Source organism: Sinocyclocheilus anshuiensis, unplaced genomic scaffold (genome assembly GCF_001515605.1).
Source record: "Sinocyclocheilus anshuiensis isolate Anshui unplaced genomic scaffold, SAMN03320099.WGS_v1.1 scaffold1392, whole genome shotgun sequence".
Taxonomy (NCBI): domain Eukaryota; kingdom Metazoa; phylum Chordata; class Actinopteri; order Cypriniformes; family Cyprinidae; genus Sinocyclocheilus; species Sinocyclocheilus anshuiensis.
In genome coordinates, this window is record NW_015542476.1 from 915,142 (window position 1) to 925,696 (window position 10,555).

At 42.4% G+C, this 10,555-nt stretch overlaps 1 long non-coding RNA gene across 1 annotated transcript in view; it reads left to right on the forward strand.

Moving 5' to 3' along the window:
* Nucleotides 1-5,137: 5,137 nt before the first annotated feature.
* The window catches only part of LOC107693832 (uncharacterized), a 15,603-nt gene continuing 10,185 nt past the window's right edge, over nt 5,138-10,555 (forward strand). Inside the window, exon 1 of the long non-coding RNA XR_001634791.1 lies at nt 5,138-5,189. This is a non-coding gene — a long non-coding RNA (uncharacterized LOC107693832). The remainder of the gene's footprint in view (nt 5,190-10,555) is intronic.

Below are 10,555 nucleotides of genomic sequence, written 5' to 3' on the forward strand. Positions count from 1 at the left end.
TGCAAATCATCACACCAGTTTTTACTGTTTACTGCATTTGCAGTGGTTTTGTCATGTTTGTTGTTCCGTTACCATTATGTGTCATATGTTTTCTATAAATAACATGATTTTGGGTGTCACCGTCATTGTGTTTTATGCGTGGAATGCTAAGGATAATGTGTGCCAAGTTGAATTCATAATTGTTTTGATTCATATTTTAAATAATTAAAAAATACACGTCACGGTGATATCCATTTTATACAAAATGTTGTATAAAAATAGTTTTTTTAATAATTTCTTTTTAATAATTAATAATAAAGGGTTATTTGACATGAATCTAAAAATATAAAATGAATCTAAAAATAGATGACCAATAAAATAAATACATTTAAATTAATATGAACCTCTCTTGTTCTTATTGTTCATAATTATGTCAATAGTGCTTAAGGTTGTGGACCCCTTAAATCTTCTTCATGTATGCATGCATTTATCCTTTCTGTGCAGGCTTTGTTATTGTTGCATTCAGGTTGAATCTTGATTCACCAACAACAGAAAAAGACAAAACACTATTTCAAATGACTCATTCTTATTCTGAGAGGATGTTATGGCTTGGACTGAATTCACATCCCTTACTCAAAGGTGTAGCTAATTAGTTTTATGAATCATCGGAAAGTGATAATTAACTTTTACGTGTTGTAGGGAATTTGCCGCTAATTAGGTCAAAGAGGTAGAAAAACAGATAGATTAGATGAATTTCTTATAGATAAAAGTTAGTATTTTTTCATTCATATTCTCTCACCTCAAATTCTCTACTCTTGACTGCTTTAGAAAGTCTGTCTAAATAATATATCAAAGCACGCATGTACTTTATGGGCTTGTATCATAAAAAGCATTTCAGTAGCATTTTCATCCTGTATTGGAGATACTGTCTACATATTTGGTCTGGTGGAGGCAATATCATAGCATTTGATCATACACAGTTATTATGGAGACCCCCATCAGGCCACCAAGGAACAGTTGAGTTTGAGAACAGTTGAGCATGTACATGATTTTGTAATCTGTATTATCTGTAATCAGAACTCTCAGATTCATTCGGAGAATATTTCAGTAACATTACTATAATATAATATATTTAATGCACTTAATGCATCATGTTTATATTTTAAACACAATATAGTAGCTGACCAGGTTTACATTTCACTGCAAGTTATGTTGAATTTTGAAATCTTGGTATGAATTGTTAAAATGAGGAAACTGTTTACAAATCATGTATTTTATAAAGATAAACAGTACAGTTTATAAAATCGTGATTCTCAGTTCTCCAACAACAACTGCTTGGTGACCTGAGCGGAGCTGTATAGTATGACAATCACATGAATCACTGTTTATTTTCAAACCTCTTATCCAAACAAAACATGAATTTTGACAATGGTACATTTGATCTGCAAGGTCATTTTCTTCAAAAGAAGAACACTAAACAACATAGAACATTTACATCAGAGTTTTCAAGCTTTTAGGAGACAGCTAGACCTTTTGAATGAAACATCATCGGAACAGCCAACAATCTTTCCTCTGGTGCTCTTGACTGAAATGTAGATATGAATGTGTGATAAGGATTTCAAAAACAAGGCACGCTCAATCTGCACTCCTCTTCTTCTGTGTGTTTCACACATCATGGCTGGTCTGGCTTTCCTTGTCTCTTTGCAATTTTCGTATTCTTCAAAGGGAGATGGTTCACACTGTGGGCAATTGTAATTAGGTCATCTTCTCCTCTCCCCCGTTCTCTTTCGGCCTTACTCTCTATCTTTTCATTCTCTTTTTTTTATACTCTTTCTCTCATCCATGCACCTTCCACCCTCTCCCTTCATATTTTCTTGGATCGGTTTACAATGCAAGCGAGTGGTGAAGAAGAAAGCAGATTAGATGCCCCCTTTGCAAGACAGCTGAGGGGGAGGATACGCGTTAGAGCTGGGGAGCTGGAAATAGGCGGCTATATTTGGTGTTGCAGAATATGTTAGAGAGGAGATGGAAAGAAATTGCAATTCTGTTTACAAGGCATGGAGGTTGGGTACCAATGTGGGGTCTAAGGAGCTTTGGGTCCTGGAGGCCTCTTTGGCAGTCTCTTTCTGGCTGCTGAAGGCCTACGGCTGCTTGCAACACTGCCTTCGACAATGGAAACAGAAGCAGAGAGCGCTGGGCAACCTGCAAGAAGTGTGTTTAATTGACAAGTGTCATACTTCAGCTTTAGATGTTGTTTATCCAAAGGAAAGATAGTACAGTGTACTTGAGGTACAGTGGTGATTATGGCCACAGTAATGCGTCCATTCTGAGTGAATTCACAACCTTTGTGACAGTGACTCAGATGCTTAGCCTGCCTCTATAACCTGAAAAATCATGAGAATCTTGAGAATCCTAATTAGCATTTTAATGTCAATCTGTGATGAAGATGGTGCTTTTGAGATTAGTAGAATCATATTGCTGATTGCTTACACAATCTACTTTTTTTCACTGAGGAGATAATTCCCCACATACGCCACGAGGCAAGTGTTTTGTTACATTTATGGTGTGATATAGCTGTAGAAACCTTTGTGGACACCTGCGTTCCATCCAAAATAATACTGTTATTTCAAACTGACTGGACGGACTGTTTATGAAGACTGACATACAGTATGGTAGCTCTTAATAAGCATTACAATCTTTATGCCACTTTAAGCAGCTTTGAACGTTTCTGTTGTAAACTTTGTAATATACAGTATTTATGATATCTGCCGATGCTGACTTAAATACTAAATATAAGAACTGATTAAAATAGTTGTCAAATGTAAATACAAGTAAAATAATATATCCTTTCTGTGTTTGCTTTGTTTAATATCTATTAATGTACAAACCACACACACACACACACACACACGTTAAAATGTTAGGTTCAGTTAGATTATAACAGAGTACTTTTATTTGTCAAGTATGCATGAATTGATAAAAATGCCACTGAAGACAATTCTAATGTTACAAAACACTTCAAATAAATGCTGTTCTTTTGAACATTCTATTCATCTTCCTGAAAAAATGTCCAAAAAATAGGAAGCAGCACAACTGTTTTCAACATTGATAATAAGAAATGATTCTTGAGCACCAAATCAGCATATTGGAATAATTTCAAAACAATCATGTGACACTGAGTAATGGCTGTTGAAAATTCAACTTTGCCATGACAAGAATAATTACATTTTTTAAATATATTAAAACGGAAAACAGTTATTTTAAATTGTAATAATATTCCATAATATTAGTTTTACTGTAATTGTTATACTGTAATTTTAATCAAATAAATGTAGCCTTGGTGAGCATAAGAGCGTTCCTTCAAAAACATCTTGCAGACCCAAATCTTACCCCAATCTTGAACTTGAACTTATTTTATTTCAGCTGTTTGCCAAGACAGCATTTCTCATTTTAATTTAGTTTAACTTGATGTACTAAAATAACTAAAACTGAAATAAAAATGAATTAAAAAAAATGTGCATTTAAAAAAACCAAAAGCTAAAAAATGCACTAAATCACCAAATCTTTAACTAAAACTAAAATGAAAATAGAATGTATAAAAATAAATCTAATTCAAAATATTAACAAAAACTATAATAGCATCACAATTATTATACTAAGATTATACTAAGAACTGCTCTGCTGTGTTTACACTTTTCAGAGGAATCAGCCTACAAAAGGCTAACTTATAGTTGTCTAGGAGATATTGTTTTAACACTAAAAATATTACACACTTCACCCATGACCATCTGTCCATATAATAGCTTTGACGGTTGCTAAGGCTATGGTTACTGCAGAGTGTAGTCTGGTGAGAGAAAGAAAATATAGTATTAGATATTACAGAGGCTGGAAGAAGTGCCCTAGATCCTAGATGGAAAGGATCCAGATGCAACACATCTGTAAAAACTGAAATACACTGGCATTCTTGTCATTTAAAAAACATGTTCCATGTTTGATACTAATTGAATTGAATGAAATACCAATTTTAAGGTACATTTTCAATGTTGGTTAAATGGCAGTCAAAACCTTAATGGGTCTTTCTGAAATTTTTGTGAGCCATGTATTTAAGAGAAAGAGAATGAGAGAAGTGTGATAAGCATGTTAGCATCACAGTGTTTTTGTGAGTGTGTCAGTGAATGAGACAAAGGGTGAAAGCAGTGACAATGTAGATATGTATGCATGTAAATATCTACCTCACTCGTTTGAATCATGCCGTGTGTGTGAGAGAGTTGGAAGGAGGGCCCTCCCTGTATTTCCTAGGCTCTGGATTGGGTGGCATTTCCATGGCTACGGCAGGTGGAGGTGGGGGTAGTAGTGCTGTGCCATTTGTGAAGAAGCAGTGTGACTGTTCTGTTTGTCTCCAATCAACACTCAAAGAAATAATGTCTAAAAGAAAAGAAAATAGAGGACCATTTGAAATTTTAAAAATATGACTGGTTGAAAAAGCAAATCAATTTGTAAAAATGATTAACGTCACTGTACTTTATTACTTCAGCCAAATGCATTTAAGTCAAGTCAATTCCTGTTTATTTTTTCATATTAATAAATATAAAAGAATGTAAATACATCCAAATTATATGTAAATATTTATTATGAATCACTTGCTTATATTTTATACTTTTTATCGTAGTCAATATAACACAAACTTCTTGTATTAGCACCATAGCTGGAGGCCTTGTGTCCATGGCTGAAACATAGCTATGCTAATATTCAGTGAAACATCAGTCTTGAGTGACTCTTGTGTGATACTGATTAACATATTAACTAATCTATATTAAACAATTTACCTAAAACATAAAGACATGCACCACACTATTACCGTAATCATAAGTAATTAAAATGTGCTGCCTTTGTTTACATGTACATTTTCATTACATTTCTACAGCAATAGAAAATTTTATAAAATGCTGAAAAATAAACGTCAGCCCCTTTTCCATTCTCGGAATAGCCGCGAAAATCACCGGTAACCATGGTGACAGTAACTGAAGTATATATCAAAGATGGCGACCTCAATAACAACGGCTCGAGTTTACCTAACAAATCTTGATTTAACGGAAAGCAGGAGTTTGAAGTGCAGCAACTGGACCACAAAGCGGACGGGAACAGCTCCAGTGGAAGACTGGATCTAAAAACTTCGAATGACAAACAGTTTATAATGTACATACGTATCTGTAAGTTTCCGGAACTAAAACACGCATCACACATGAGACGCGCGCACAAGCTGTGTGATTATGAACCAGTACGGGTTATAAATCCACGGGTTAATGAAAATATGGTTGTGAGTCCTGAAAATTTAGTGGTATCACGCTTGTTTATTACTGAACTGTGTGTGAACGTAACTGTATTTAGCACTTATGGCCAGCAGTGGCGGCTCATGGGTTTTAAAATAGAGGAGGCACACTAATCGTAATAGTATGGGATCCCTGCCGATTATTATTATTATTTGCTTAACCACTTTAAATTGATTTCATTTGATTAGTAACTTATTCTTCTTATTTTCCTTGTTCTTATTATATGGTTTTATCTAGAAATTTTAAAAAGCTTATAAAATATATATTTTAAAAAAATTTGACATAAAAGATGACAAACTTTTAATAAAGATAGAAAAATGCCATTACAAAGGTAAAAACTAAATTCTACTGTAAATCACTTAAGGAGTCAAATATCACCTCGTAATGGGAAGGCTATTTTTTTATCAAATTTTGGCGCTCCTAAATTTTTGACCGTCCTCCTAAATTTTTAAGTTAGGAGCACAAGCGCTCCTAAAAAGAAAAATAAGCGTAGAGCCCTGCCCAGGGCATCCAAGATGTAGGTGACTTTGTTTCTTCAGTAGAACACATTTGATGATTTTTAACTTTAACCGTTGCAGTCTATCAGTCGTATAATGCATGGCAATGGCACCACTATGTCCAACTGTCTTTGGGTGCGCGCACGGCTTCCGCTGCGTGAGGTGTGTACGCGCTCTGGCGTAGTTGTCTGCCTGTTTTTTTTACTCTCATAGATTTTGTTACCATTGCCATGCATTATACGACTGATAGACTGCAACGGTTAAAGTTAAAAATCATCAAATGTGTTCTACTGAAGAAACAAAGTCACCTACATCTTGGATGCCCTGGGGGTAAGCAGATAAACATAAAATTTTCATTCTTGGGTGAACTATCCCTTTAAATCGTCCTCCTCCCATTTTCACCCTAAAATTATGGGGAAGCTGTGCCTCCCGCTGCCTCCCCCGACCAGCTGCCACTGATGGCCAGTTCACATAGAAAGCAAACGCTTCCAACTTTACTGTTTTCTGTGTAAACATACTGTATACTAGATAGACCTAACTGTTAGCTGTTTTTCCAGCGTCTTGCGCATGGGCGCCGCGTTTTAAGATGCCATTAAAGGTGACATATCATGAAAATCTGACTTTTCCAGGGTTTAAGTGCTATAATCAGGTCCCCAGTGCATCTACCAACCAAGGAAATGTGAAAAAGATTAACCCAGTAACTTTGTTTTGGTAAGCCTTTTTCTGCAAGCGTCTGAAAAAACGAGTGCGTCTGATTTCGCTCCCTTGGTGGCGTGACGAAGGGATCTCAATATAATATTACCGCCCCTTAATCAGTAAGTTTACACCCACGGCGCCGTTATTGTGTTTTCGCAAGCGACAACGGTGTATTAGTTCTAATGCCATGGCGAAAGTTTGAGCAAAACATGCTATCTGTTCTGCCTTTGGCTGCACAGACGAGCACAAAACACTATTTAGAATGCCAGCCTCAGAGGAGACGAGAGCAGTGGATGTATTGATTTATTTAATGTAGGCTATATTGCTGCTGCCACACAGATCTAAAATAAACATGCGATTTATTTCCCAGCTGTTTTTCACAGACATAACCGACTGTTCTCTTTCATAGGTTCACTCAACGCTGCGTCGCTATGACGCATTGGGAACGTCCTCTATGCGTGCCGATTGTCTGAAGCCTGTATAGAATCACGCCAATTCATTGGCTGATGGCGCGGGCGCCGCCCCACGCTCTTGCGTCGCTGTCCTTATACTGGCGAACGCGCCATCTGCTCCTCAGATTTCTCTGCCTTCACGAAGTGGCCATTTTAGCCCTTCTGTTGCGATTTTTCTGGCCCGATTTTGGACTGTTTTTCATCAGCTTTCTTCATTTGCACTTCAGCGACTGCTATAGTGGAACTCCGTTCTCCTTGCGGTGAAGTGCCATGGAGTATCGTCGTTGCCAGCCGGCGTGTTCTCGCTTCATTGCGAGCGACGACCCTCACAGTAAGTGTGTTAAATGTTTGGGTTTTTTGCACGCGCGTGGGACGGTTCACGACGTTTCTCAATGCAAATTTTGTGAAAACCTCCGTCTCAAAACCCTCCGCACTAGGCTCGCGGTTTTTGAGAAGGAATCATCTGTCTTTTCCCATCGCGCTCCGGAGGCCGCAGAGGCCCTCCGTGAATCCGCGACCTGGGGTTCGGATGTGGAACTCGAGGCGATGGAGAGCGAGCAGACGGGCCTCGCCCTTTTTCTCCCGAGCATGTGCGCGCAGATTCGCCAGTTGAATTCGCGCATGATTATTTATGCCCTAGCCCAGAGGCGCGCGATGCGATTTCTTTCGGGCAAGAGGACGTTTTGTACACTGTGGCATCCGACTCTGAGGATTTTGGGCCTGCTTCAGCCGACGCTTTCCCACCTAGTGGCCAGGAAGTGCGGCCCTCCGCGGCCTACTCGGAGCTCGTAGACGTGCTGGCGCGCGCCACAGAGAAGCTCTCTATTGATTGGCCCAACGAGCCCCGCGATTCCCAGTCGTCTAAACCCGACGAGCTGTTCCTGAGCGGCCCAAATTCGAGGCCCGCACGGAGAAAGCTGCCCTTTTTCAGCGATCTGCATCAGGAGATCTCCAGATCCTGGAAGCAGCCATTCTCCGCCTGCCTTACTAATGCGGCAGCCGCTGACTTCACCAACCTAGTGGGTTCTGTGGAGCAGGGCTATACCGTCATCCCGACGATCGAGGATACGCTAGCTATGCACCTCTCGCCATCTTCGGCTTCTTCCTGGAAGTCCCGCCCCCTCCTTCTGACTAAACCATGTAGGACCACTTCCGCCCTTATCGGAAAGTCCTACATGGCAGCTGGTCAGGCAGGCATGGCCCTTCATACTATGGCCATTCTCCAAGCCTACCAAGCGGATGTCCTTAAGGAGATGAACGAAGGGGGCGGTTTGACCCAAGAGGCGGTCAAGGAGCTCCGCAGAGCCACAGACTTGGCCCTGAGAGCCACCAAGCACACCGCGCGTGCTATAGGGCGCTCTATGCCTGGTTCGGCTCTATGGCTTAATCTCACAGAGATCCATGAGAAGGAGAAAGTTTTTCTCCTTGACGCCCCCATCTCTCAGTCTGGGCTATTTGGGGTGGCAGTCAACTCTGTGGTTGATAAATTCCGTGCAGCCAAATCCCAGTCAGCGGCCCTCAGGCACGGGAGCCCCCTAATCCCTCCTGGCCCAGAGAGCACTCCTTGCCCAGGAAGGAAACCGCCAGTAGGAGCAGCGACCCGGGTCGTCCCCCACCGCCCACGGTCTGGGGAGCCAGAGGCCGCCCATTGCCCCACCGGCAACCTCGCAGGCGGATTGAGCTGAAGCGGTCTGACAGACCCGCTGCTTCAGCTTCATCAAGTCGCTCCTGACTCTCGTGTCAGGAAGAGGGGAGCTTCCCCCGCCCTACGAGGCTGGGCCAGACCGTGCAAAACTTTCTGCCCGCTTCTAAAATGCTCCCCTCATTCAGTTCTGTCGAATACGCCACCCAGAACGTTTCGGTGTGCAGCAACCATTCGACCTCTCTCTCTTTCGACATGGGGGATGGGAGATGCACCAGGCTTTCTCCCCCTACCATCTGTTCCTTTGTCACCTGCTGCTCACGTTATAGGAGACACGTGCGTTGTACCAGCTGCATTGGTTCCTGTAGACTCCCTCTTCCCGTGTCAGGACGCCAAGGGCCCTCCTTCGTGGTTGACGATGTCTCCCCCTCCGGACCATGTCGGCAAAACCCCAACACAGGTATGTCCTCAAACAGACTGCAACACTCTGCTTCCTCTATCGCAATTCTTTCACGAATGGAAGCATCTACCAGGGGCATCGCCCTGGGTTCTTTGCACAGTTCAGTTCGGTTACACACTTCAATTCGGTCGCAACCCCCCTCGCTTTGACGGGGTTCACCTGACTGTAGTGGGCAGCACCTCAGAGGCTTCTGTGCTACAGCAGGAACTACCTTCCCTTCTCCTCAAGGGGGCGATAGAGGAGGTTCCTCCAGTGGAAGTGGAACGCAGCTTTTTCAGTCGCTATTATCCTCCTTCGCCACATGCGGTCTCTTGGCCTCAGAATGAATGCCAAGAAGAGTTTTCTCACCCCCTCTCAACAGATGGTTTTCTTGGGGGTTCACTTGGATTCCGTTCAGATGCAGGCCCGTTTGGCTCCTGCCCAGATTTCCAGCCTAAACGCATGCATGGCCCGCTTCAAGCTAGGCCATCATGTTTCTGTAGACTATTGCTAGTGCCAGAGCTCTTTCCACGAGGAGGCTGTATTCTTCCAAGTGGAAGGTTTTTGAGTCGTGCTTAACTCATGCTGTGGACCCAGTCAGCTGCCCTATAGGTTCAGTACTGGAGTTCCTACAAGAGAAACTTGTGGCAGGGGCGGCGGCTACTACCCTGAGAGTTTATGTTGCAGCCATCGCCACACGGAGAGAGTTGGATGACATTCCCCTGGGGAGACTTCGGTTGGTCTCAGTGTTTATGCGTGGAGTTCGGCGTCTGAGACCAGCACGCCCCCCTTGGGAGTTCCTTCTTGGAGGGCTTAATGGAAGCTCCTTTTGAGCCCTTGGAGTCAGCTCCAGAACGGATTCTGTCTCTCAAGGTTGTTTTTTTGTTGGCGCTAACTTCGTTAACTTCGACACCACAGGGATGTCCTCCTTCGCCACATGCGGTCTCTTAGCCTCAGAATGAACGCCAAGAAGAGTGTTCTCACCCCCTCTCAACAGACGGTTTTCTTGGGGGTTCACTTGGATTCCATTCAGATGCAGGCCCGTTTGGCTCCTGCCCAGATTTCCAGCCTAAACGCATGCATGGCCCGCTTCAAGCAAGGCCATCATGTTTCTGTAAGCACTTGTCGCAGGCTCTTGGGCCTCATGGCTGCAGCCTCCCCTGTGCTGCCCCTGGGGCTGCTTCATATGAGGCCGTTCCTTTGGTGGAGGAAACTCATAGGGATCCGCTCGACAGGACCAGCCTCTCGCCTAGTAAGAGTGTCGCGCAGTTGCTTTCGCACACTTTCAATGTGGCGGGACCCCCTCTTGGAGTCAGCTCCAGAATGGATTTTGACTCTCAAGGTTGTTTTTTTGTTGGCTCTAACTTTGTTAAAACGAGTTGGGGATTTGCAAGCTCTCTCGGTCAGCGAGGTGTGTATGGACTTCCCCCCGGGTCTGGTTAAAGTAACCTTACAGCCTAGACCAGGATATGTTCCCAAGGTTTTGTCTGCATCTTTTCGCTCTCAGGTGGTGACTCTTC